Consider the following 11345-nt stretch of genomic DNA (forward strand, 5'->3'; position numbering starts at 1 on the left):
AAATATTAAAAAAAATAAATAAGTGAATCAAAAAATACCAGGATATCCTTGGACACCACTCTCTTCGACACCACTCTTCCCCCTCCAGGCTCCCTCATTCCCTTTACACTCAGACTCCTCTCTCTGTGCTTTTGTATTATAGAGTAGAAGGGTCCCGTTAATCCTGACAATCATTAGGATATCTAAATTTAATTTAGTGATAGCTCAGACGTAAGTGTATATTTGATAAATTCTATGCCCATAATGAAATATGAGCCTCACGGATCAGCTAGAAAAAAAGCAGTAGCAAAAAGCAGAGAAAAGAGGAATATGAAAGCCACACCGTAAAGGAAAGAAAAAGTAATAAAAGCGGGAAAATGGACACAAACAGAAAGTAGAAAGTAGGAATCCAGGATAAATTCAGTGAAGACACACAGAAAAATAACACTAAAATCTAATCTATTTTAGGAATTCTGACTTCTTTATTCCTTTTCCTAACCTCTAAAGGAAATAGAAAAATATGAAATGACTGAAAAATTTACTAGAAACAGTATATAAATTAGGAGTTTTTTTCCTGAGAAACCATTCATTTTAAAATTTCAGAGCTGCAAAGAAACCTTAAAATGCTACCTAATCCAACCCACTCATTTTACAATTAAAATAAGGCTCAGAAAGGTTGATTTTAAATTGCCCAAGATTGTAAAGCTACTCAATCTCACCCCAACATCTACTCCTACCAGACTAGGGCTTTCCAGAAATGTATTTTACTCCTCCATTTTCCACTCTTAATAACTATTAAATTAGTCTCTGTATAAGCATCTCAGAATTTACATATTATTCCTACTTCCCTTAAAAGAAAATAATCAGATATTCTGGATTACATAAGGCAATATGGAATTTTATTCTTTTATTCCCAAAGTCAGTAATTTCAAATTAAGTCCTGGTTCTTAACTGGGAGAAGACTTAATTTCCCAGAAAAGCAGAGAGAAAAAGATCTCCATAAACTGACCAAAAGCAAGCCTAGTTGATAAACTACAATCCATCTGTAAAGGAATCATGCCCCAGACCCCTGGAGGCTGGACAATAGACAGCTATAACAGCTATAACATATAACAGTCTTTATACTTTAGTTTAAGTACAGTGATTACCTAGGCCTTAAACATGTCTTTGCCTACAAAAGGCTGACTGAAGCCTTCTCAGGAAGGGAAGAAAATGCCTAGTTTACTTTAGGAACACAGCTTACTTTTCATATATATGAAGTTCATTATAGATAAGGGATAATCTGCTTTAACATGTTAACCAGATTAGGACTGTTGTACTGAAAATGAAAAGGACAAAAAGATGGGACACCTGGGTCACTCATCAGTTGAGCATCTGCCTTCAACTTAGGGCTAGAGGGATCAGTGCTCCTGGGATCAAGTCCCACAAGGAGCTCCCCTCGAGAGCCCACTTCTCCCTCTGCCTGTGGCTCTGCCTCTCTCTCTGTGTCTCTCATGAATAAATAAAATCTTTTTTAAAAAAGAGTAAAAAATTGACCGAGAAGAGTAATGAAGTTATTAACAGCTAAAGAGGAAAACTGGGAAGAGCTTTTCAGCTGGGGGTGAGCGGAGGGGGTGCTGGTGTGCAGCTGCTACAGAGATGGTATTTAAACTTAGTTTGCAGACATAGGTGAAAATTTGGGCCTCAAATTTAGACAGAAAATATGGATTTGGGGCCTAGCAAGCACAGCAATGATTAAGTCTTTAGAGAAAGAAGTTTACAGAAAAACATTTAAAACAACAGCATTCCTCAGATAACACTTTGAAAATAACCTAACCTTCCATATGAATAATACTTATCACATAGATATATTTGGACTGCTTTATTCTAAATGAAAAGCTAAAAAATTAATTTTTTCCTCAGGCTAAGAGAAAAGGGTAAGGATTAAAACAGTTCCATAATTACTATCTGTCCAAAGTCAAGTCTCTGAACTAAAACACATTGTTTCTGAAGACTCCCTATTTGTAACAAAACTTTTAGAAAAAAACAGAGAAAAATCTGATGCACCAATACTACTACAATTTTACAATAGTGGTGAGAACTTAATAGTTTTATAAGTACATTAACCAAAATGCCCATATTAGTAAATCTGAAGAACAGGTAGTACGGAAGTTCATAATACTATTCTACCTAGTTCTATGTAGTTGAAAACTTCCAAAATAAAAAATCTTTAAAAAGTCTACCTAGATAATTTTTTTAATTACTTTTAATTAAAAAAAATTTTTTTAAGATTTTATTTATTTATTCGTGAGAGACACAGAAAGAGAGAGAGAGGCAGAGACAGAGGCAGAGGGAGAAGCAGGCTTCATGCAGGGAGCCCGATGTGGGACTCGATCCCGGGTCTCCAGGATCACGCCCTAGGCGGAAAGCTGACGCTAAACTGTTGAGTCACCCAGGCATCCCCTAAAAAAATTTTTTTGAGATACAGAGTGTGAGCAGTAATTGGGGACGGGGGTAGGGTGGGGGGATCCCAAGCAGACACCATCCCAACACCGCTGACACCGCTGAGCCACCCAGGGATCCCCTATTTTTTAAATTCTATCTGCGGTTGAAGTTTGACAACTCAGAATTATAACAGATAAAAATTTTTCAAATAATGTTTTATTCATTCTCAATAGACCAATGAGGGGATCCCTGGGTGGTTCAGCGGTTTGGCGCCTGCCTTTGGCCCATGGCACGATCCTGGAGTCCTGGGATCGAGTCCCACATCGGGCTCCTGGCATGGAGCCTGCTTCTCCCTCTTCCTGTGTCTCTGCCCCTCTCTCTCTCTCTCTCTCTCTATATATATATATATATAAATAATAAATAAATAAATAAATAAATAAATAAATCTTAAAAAAATAGACCAATGAAACTTACACCTGATCTTAGGCGAAAGGCCGAGAAACGATAGACCAATGAAATTTAATGTGTATGAAAGGGGGAAAAGATCCTGTGTCACTTTAAAGAAACATAAATAGTTTATTAAATGGAAAAAATCCTTTTATCCATGTTGTTTGACATTGGACATTTGTTATGTTTCTCTTCAACGAACCTGTAATTTTTGTTGAAGAAAATACAGTCCATACAAATATATGGCTTTGGTTAGTAAAGACAAAATAAACATTTATTCCCAGTATCCATGATTAATTTGCTGAATGTAGTTAGCTGTCATGTTATTTCAAACATCTTCCACTCTAGTAAATAATCAAATAAACAACTTTTTAATGTAGATGCAAAAAAGGGGGGAAAAGATTTTTTAAAAGAACCAATATCCATAAATTATATCTAACCCTAACTTGTAAAAAAAATGCACATATTTAAAATTATATAAATAAGGAGAGGGGAAAAGTTAAAGGTTTTTAACAATGATTATAGTTTAAGCCAGGACTTAAGTGGATGTAATTTAAATCAAATCACTCTACTGAGACTATAATAGTGCAACCAATAGAGAACAAATTGACTGCTTAGATTTACCACTTACTGATAGTCATATATGGTTTACAAGCACCTATCTTTCCTCTCTATGATAAACAGCACCACCCAAAAATGACAACTAGATTTGTTTGCCTCCTCTTCATCTGTAAATTCCAAAACAATAAAAACTACACATCTGTGCAAAACTAGCACACTGTAAGTGTGTAACTTTTCTAACAGGAATAAGAACCTTCAATTCCCAGAAAGCTATTGCTAGCAATTAGTCTCATTCTCTAGGTGATGTGCATAAGATAACAAAATCTAGCAGGGTTTCCTTGGTGGCAGCTCTGCCTTCAATCATTTTCAGAATTTTATGTCTTCTAACAGAAATATGTCATCAGGAAACTTCAGAGCAGCAGCATAAATACATATACTTAGAGACAAAAGAGACTGTTGGTGATTCTCTTTTTCTCTATCATTATGAAAGCACTGCTGAAGTCTGAATTGAGGTATTTCATATTTTGCAGATGACAAGATCATTCTCCTCTTCAACAAATTGTTGTAGCTTTTTCCTTGTTAAAGTAAAAATTACATACCATAAAATGCCCAGATCTTAAGTAGTCAGCTCAATAAGTCTGAACAAGCGCATACACCAACTGGTGAATCTGGATGTTTCTTGTACTAGGTCTTGCAACTTTTCTGTAAGTTAAAAATTATACAAAAATAAAAGGTTACCCAAGAAGTGTACACTTGAATTGCCACTATCCAAGTCAAGCTACAGAATATTTCTATCTCCCCAGAAAATTCCCTTCTGCCCCTTTCCACAACCCTTACCCAGAAACCACTGTCCTGATTTCTATCGCCTTACCTAAAGTTTTGCCTGTTTTATATTTTTCATAAACAGCATCATTTGGTACATATTTCTCTCTGGCTTCTCTTGCTCTGAATAATATTTCTGAGATTCATTTCTGTTGTGTGAATCAATTGTTCACTCCTGTTGTGAAAAGTTGCTATGAACATTTTGCATCACTTTTTTTTTTGCATCAATCTTATTGTGATCATGTACTTTATTCCCCTTAACACAGTAACCTTTCATTTAATGGAGGGGTTCCCCACATATAAACAACCCTGTATAGTCATACAGTATAGACAGATGTACATCTAGAGTAAAAACATATATAAATTACAAAAATCATAGATATTTTATCTACGTGTGTGTGTGCGTGTGTGTAAATGAACAGACTCTGAGAAACCCACCCAGAACCAACAAAGATGTTTTAAAAACTTATAAAGTTCATAGCGAAAATAAATCTAAGATGGAAAAGCTGTTCAATTCTGCTTAATAAGGATGTTTTAACCTAAGAATAATTCCAAAGAGAAACAGATTTTCTCTCCACATAAGTTACTCTGTTCTGCTTCAATGAAATACCTTCTTCTCATAACAAATCCTCCCACCCCCGCCACAACTAGAACTTCAAAACATTAAATGTTACCTCCACTACACAATAATCTTTTATGCAAGGGGTAAAGCCCAAAATATGTGTTAAAATTACAAGTTTTATTGTCTTGCTTTTTCAAAAAGTTAAACAGGGAAATAATCCATCAGCTAATACTTAATATGGGTAAAGATCATTCATCTTCATTGAGAATATATTCTGAAAAGGACTCAACCTCTGGGATGTTTTCTCCATCCCAAAAAGTAATTTACTGCAGCATTAAATCTATGACAGAGACATCCTGACTTTGAAATCCCACTGTGTAATTTTCAGCTGAAAGTAGGAGAGTTTCTCTAATTTCCACAGTTAGTAACACTAAGAAACATACACACAAATCTGATTTTTGAAGAGATCCTTTGAAATTCCCAACCCTGCTTTTGATAATCAGATGATCGTTTTTCAAGGGACTAGAAGCGGCTCCTCATTTGACATCATCTATAAATTTCCAAGATGGAGGCAGAATGCTACAAATGGTTCTAGATATTTACCATTGCTTTAGGAAGGGTTTGCAACTATAAAAGGAGGAAACAATCCTCCTCTAGTCTTTGATCTTTGTTCATCTTTTATTCCTCCTTCCCCAAAATAAGCAACTTCAAAAATACACAGTTCTAATGCATTACTTTTTTAATCTTACAAAACATTCTTAGCATTTGGATATTCCCTAACTTCTGCAGATGTATAATTATTTACTTAACCCATTACTCACTTCGAAAATACATCATTTTCACTTTTCTAATAATTGTATCATTTTCTAAAACAAGGAAAACAGCCTCGATTAACTGTTACAAAAATGACAGCAGCTCTAAATAGCTACAGACCCCATCTTTCATTATCTTTTTCCTGATTGTTTTAGAGAATTACAATTTTTTTATTTTTAAAGTGTTTTTCTTCCAGACCAAGAGTAAAAAACAGATAGAACAAATTCGTAGACCCCATACTCCCTCTGGTGGTCCTTCACTCTCATGAACTAGACAAATTCCGAAAGACTAGAAGTAAATACTAAATTATGCATAAAATGAACTTGCTCCAAAAAAAAAAAAAAAAAGAAAAAGAAAAGAAAAGAAAGAAAAAGAAAAAAATGAACTTGCTCCATTTAAGTATTACAATCTTACATGTTTAAGTTTCAGCTGAGTACAGGCCAATTCTTTTTGTAACAAAGTGTGAGATACAAATTATTTCGAGTACTTGAATTTTAGTGTTTCAAATATTGCTAAAATATTCTTAATAACCTGTTATACAGATTAGCTACAAGGGTGCATAAGGCCCTACTCTAAATAATTCTAAGCTGTCTCTCTTGACAGAAGAGTCTTTTACCTGGTAAGTATCTTTTTTGCAAATTAAATCACACTTAAGTGGCTATTATTTTTAAATCAATAGTTATTTTCATACCAACAACCACTCAGTCTCCTATGTATATAGATTTAATTTTCTTTACACTTTGGGGATATATTATCAAAAGTTAAAAATGCACACAGACCCTTTCTACCTCCTTGGCCATCCTGGTGAGTGCTCTTGGCTGGGGCCTATCCCACACCTAAGGCAAGATGACGGTGGCTACATAGAAGAAAAAGTCACTGGAGACAAGTATAGGCTCCAACTCAATATAAGTGGACAGACAGTACACGATGGGGTACAAGGAGACAAAATGATCAGACGTGACCAAGCAAAACTGGTCATCCTAGCCAACAACTGCCTAGCTTTGAGGAAATCTGAAACAGAGTACTACATCATCCTGTTGGCCAAAACTGGTATCTATCACTAAGGTGGCAATAACATTGAATTGGGCATAGCTTGCGGAAAATACCACAGAGAATGCACACCAGTTACCACCGATCCAGACGATTCTAATATCATTAGGAGCATGCCAAAAAAGACTGGTAAAAAGAAAATAACGTAAAATTTTTCTTTAATAAAACTGGCCAGAGATTGTTTGAAAAAAATGCACTGTAGAAAATTCAGAAATACACAATAAAATGAAATCTAATTATTAATCAGCTAGGTTAAAATTAGCGCAAATAGTTTCAGGATGCCTGGCTGACTCTATCCATGGAGCATGCAACTCCTCATCTCCAGGTTGTGAGTCCGAGCCTCACACTGGGTGTACACGTTACTTAAAAAAAAAATCTTAAAAAACTTACAAATAGTCTCAGAATTTTAAAAATGTCCATATTTAGTGGTTCAGTATCAAATAATTACAGGATTTGGTGCGCCAAATATGTACAGTACGGATTTTTTTTCTTTAGGAACTGTGAAAACTTATTGCAAAGGCCTATACAGATATATTCTTAGGTATAACATGCATAATACTTCAAAGCTACATTCATGACTAACAGTGTCACCTGATTTATCCTCAAATTAGTTATTTTAATATACGTCCTTGTTTTTTTGTGGCTTTATTCCTTCAAAAATATTTCCTCACCCCCAAACTCAAAAGGAACCACACCTGAGGATAAATGACTTAAACACACTCACAATGTTTACTGTGTAGATGTGAGAATTCAACTTATACTTAATTTTGAAACTGAAATGTGGTTGATAATTTTATGATATGGTCTACCACAAGTTAAAGTGGACAAAAAACCCTAGTAAAATATCCAAAAACTGAATTTGAAAATGAGTTTTTAATTAAAAGGCATTTTTATAAAGTTCCTAAAAGCTGCTTTTGTGTAAACAAAACTATGAAATACTAGTTTAATTTATCATATGTGGTATATTTAAGCATCACCATAGGATAAAGATCATAATAATCATACACAGCAAATTACATACAGTAGCTAAAAATATATTCCTATACACTTTAAAGAACAATTATCTAAATCATCCAAAAGAATGAGGACCCTCAGACTTCTAAGATTCCTTACAACTATTTGTACAGAATAAAACCCACTCTACAGGACAAGTCACTGTGCAACCAATCTACCCTAACGATCAAAAAGACAACTAAGCTTTAACAGCAATAACTACTTCTACAGCTACAGAAAGAGGATGTTCTTTCTCCTCTAGACTGATTCTAAGCTAAGAAACATTTAGGAAATTTCTCCAAAATATGTGTTCTTTCCCAATCCAAGAAAAAACAGAAAATTGAAGATTTAATTAGCTGCCTACTCCAGTATTTTAAGTTTTTCATGTTGAACTGGTTAAAATTATGTTTTAAAAAAGAAGTTCAGGGGCGCCTGGGTGGCTCAATGGTTGAGTCTGCCTTCGGCTCAGGTCGTGATTCCGGGATCTGGGATCCAGTCCCACATCAGGCTCCTGGGAGGAGCCTGCTTCTCCCTCTGCCTATGTCTCTGCTTCTCTCTCTGTGTGTCTCTCATGAATAAATAAATAAATAATTCTTTAAAATAAATAAATAAATAAATAAAATAAAATAAAAAAGAAGTTCACCTAAAATTACCATAAGTAAGAACATTAAAGATTCAGAAAAAAATATTTGTTTTGTTAAATGCTGGGAAGACAAAGACCTCATACCATTTAAGCCTGTTGTTTGAAGACAGAAAACATTTTATAAAGACCATCTTTGATTTATTTTTTTTAAATCCCAGTCACAGCTAGCCTATTGGTTAAAGAGTTCAGCTTTAAATGGTGTTACTAATTACCTAGGTAAATAGTAAAATTACCATTCAATGAAATACTAATGAAGTAGCATAATTAACTCAAAATTATAACTTTGTTCTTAAGACATTACACTTCTGTTAAATATAAATCATCCCCAATAGTTACAAAAGACACATTAGAAAAAAAAAATTACGCTAAATCAAAGTGTCACTCACAAATGAATTTAAATACGTATAAAGTGTATAAAGTATAAAAAATTGCTGTATTTTTAATGTATTTCCTATACCCTATATTGGTCGATACCCTATATTGGTCAGGGCCATAGCTGTAGATTCAGTGGAGGTCAGTTGGGAGGGAGATGAAGAGAAAATGGTAAGTGAAAGTATGACAAAGATTTCCCAAAAAGAACAAAAAAATTTTTCAAGTTTATCCTTGAATTTTGATTCAAATACCAAGAGAAAAAGCTACTATCATCGTCTAAAGTAAAAACGGTGGGGGGGGGGGGAGGTAGTGGGGGGAGGTGTGGGCAGAATTCCATAGACCATTAAAAATACTGAACCGAAACATGTGCCTCAACTTTTCTCTTGTCCACAGTTTAACAAAATGGGGAAACAATGAAAATAAACACATCTGTCTACCCTTAGCGAGGCAAAGAAAGCTGCCATTCAATGCTAAGCCTTATCCCACTGGAAAACGTACTCCTGAAAAGTAAATCCAAAACCACGAGCTCCAACTACTGCAGGCAGAATTTACTGAGCGGCGGCCAAACGTCGTGCACGCTGTCCTCAGCCACACCGGAGGAGACCGAGAGCTCTGCATTCTCCACTTACTAACTTGGTACCTTCCTATGCTTTCGCCACCACTGCAAAAGCCAATGTTTTCGGCAAAGCTACGATGTTCCTCTAAGGCTCGTCCGTGGAGAGAAGGCAACCGACACGCGGACCCCCTCAAGCTGTTGTGTTGGTGGTGCCTGGTGGTTTTCTTGTTTTGTTTTGTTTGTGTTGAATCAGTACTGGGTGTGAGTCCTATCGTGTGGCCAGCACACCTTCGCAGGCGTCAGTGGAAGCAGCTCTAATGTTCCAGGAGTGAACCGAACCACGAGCGCGCTTCCACTGGCTTTCCCCTGCAGCGAGAATAGTCACCTGTTAGGCCCGCGCGGACTGGCACCCTCCGGGCGCGGCCGAGGGCCGTCGGGAGGCCGGATCCCAGGCGCTCGTCCCATGGCGGCAGGTGAAGGCGGTGAACGCGCATCCACACCCGCCGCCCGGGGAGCGCAAACCGAAAGCGAGGGCGCAGCGGCGGGGCGCTCCGTTATCCTCGCCCGCCAGGGGCCCCGCCAGGTGTGCGCGGCTCCATCGCGCCCGCGGCGTCCCGGCGCACGGCTCACCGCGGCTCGACTTCGCCCGCCGCCCGGGCCCAGAGGCGAAGTTTCTCTCCCGCCCGCGGCGGCGGCGGTGGCGGCGGCGGCGGCGGCGGCGGCGGCGGCGGCGGCTGCTCACGCGCCGCCCGGCTCTCGGCGGGTCCCGCAGCCTGCTCCGGGCGGTCGCGGTCACAGGCGCCGGGCCTCGGGCGAGTCGGGGGCCGCCGACGGGAGCCGGAGCCGGGACCTGTCACCTCGGGCGGGAAACAAAAGCCGGGTGAGGACGAGCGGGCGCGCCGGGCCTCGCCTCCGCGAGGGGGAGCGCCGAGGGCCAGGGAGCGCCTCCCGGAGGGAGCCCCAGCCCCGCGGGCCGGCGGGGCGCGCTGGGGGCGCCGCGGCTGGGCGGGGGGCGGCCGGCGCGCTCGCTCGAGGCCTCCCCGGCGCCGCTCGCCCCGAGGCGCCGCAGCGGGGCCGGGAACCCGCGCGTACCGGGGCCCCCGAGGCGGCGCGGCGGCCCGCCAAGGAGGGAATTCGGCTACCGGGGCGCTGCGGCCGCCCGCCCCACCCCTGCGGCCATGGCGCCGGTACCTGTCGCCGTGGGTGCTCCTCGGCCTCGTCTCTCGCCGCCTCGGCCGCGCGCCGCTCGGCCCCCGCCCCCCCCGCCCAGCAGGCCGTCCGCGCGCTGGACGCCGCCGCCCGAGACTGGCAGCGCCCGCGAACCGGCCCGAATCCCCCGGGCAGCGCCCGGCGCGGTCCCGCCCCCGCCGGCCGCAGGACCCGCCGTCCATAGGGCCCCGGGGCTGTCAATCCGCCCCCAAAAGGCGCGCGGGCTGTCGCTGCGCCCGTCCGGATTGGTGGCCGCGCGCCGTCCGTGCGACTGAGGCCCCGCCCCCGTCCATTTGCACCTCCGCCTTAGTGTAAACTCCGCCTCTCCACGCCAGCCCACGTGTCTGGCCCTTGGCCTTTGTGGGGTCGGGGGGACGGCATGCGGGAAACTGACCGACGCCGCCCCTCGTCATCCCTTACCTCCGGAGGAACGGATGCCTACACAGGCTAGTTGACTTCCCATCTGCATCGTATCCCTGACGGCTCGGCCCTCCTGTCTGCTTACCCGGCGTGACCAGAGGATGCAGACGGTAGGCCAGTCCTTTTGTGGCAGGTAAGCCGCCTGGGTTAGCATCAGGAAGTCAGAGATGCCCAGTGGAGCCTGGGGAAAATCCCGTCTTGAGAACCAGTTTAGCACGGCGCATCTCCCCCACGGCCTCAAGGGACTGTGAAGACCGCGCTTGGCCGTGGCTTTATGCCCGCCTGTCCGGCATGATGAGATGGATACCAGGCGGCTGAGACAGCAGAGGGCCTTAAAAAGTGATTGTGTATTCTGATCCCCCTTTTTCGCCCCCGCCACCAGGAAAGAGTAGACCTACTGAGCAAACCCCACTTCGAGAGGGACCAGGCTCCTTCCACCAGAAGGCTGGCTGCCCCTGAGTAGTTCCCCAAAGAGATTCAGATGACGGCGATTG

The 11345-nt window shown here is 41.4% G+C and overlaps 1 protein-coding gene across 8 annotated transcripts in view; it reads right to left on the reverse strand.

Moving 5' to 3' along the window:
* FKBP5 (FKBP prolyl isomerase 5) overlaps nt 1-10517 on the reverse strand; it is a 108858-nt gene extending 98341 nt beyond the window's left edge. For 2 of the 8 annotated variants that reach the window (XM_038553837.1, XM_038553838.1), the window contains exons 1-2: nt 10414-10517; nt 4011-4113 (exon numbers count right to left, since the gene is read on the reverse strand). The gene's annotated coding sequence lies outside the window, so the exon portion shown is untranslated. Of the gene's footprint in view, nt 1-4010; nt 4114-4282; nt 4386-9607; nt 9632-10413 lie in introns of those variants that run through there. The other 6 variants (XM_038553839.1, XM_038553841.1, XM_038553840.1 and 3 more) reach the window with 5 other exon arrangements.
* Between the last annotated feature and the right edge of the window lie 828 nt (nt 10518-11345).

Source organism: Canis lupus, chromosome 12 (genome assembly GCF_011100685.1).
Source record: "Canis lupus familiaris isolate Mischka breed German Shepherd chromosome 12, alternate assembly UU_Cfam_GSD_1.0, whole genome shotgun sequence".
In the NCBI taxonomy this organism is placed as follows: domain Eukaryota; kingdom Metazoa; phylum Chordata; class Mammalia; order Carnivora; family Canidae; genus Canis; species Canis lupus.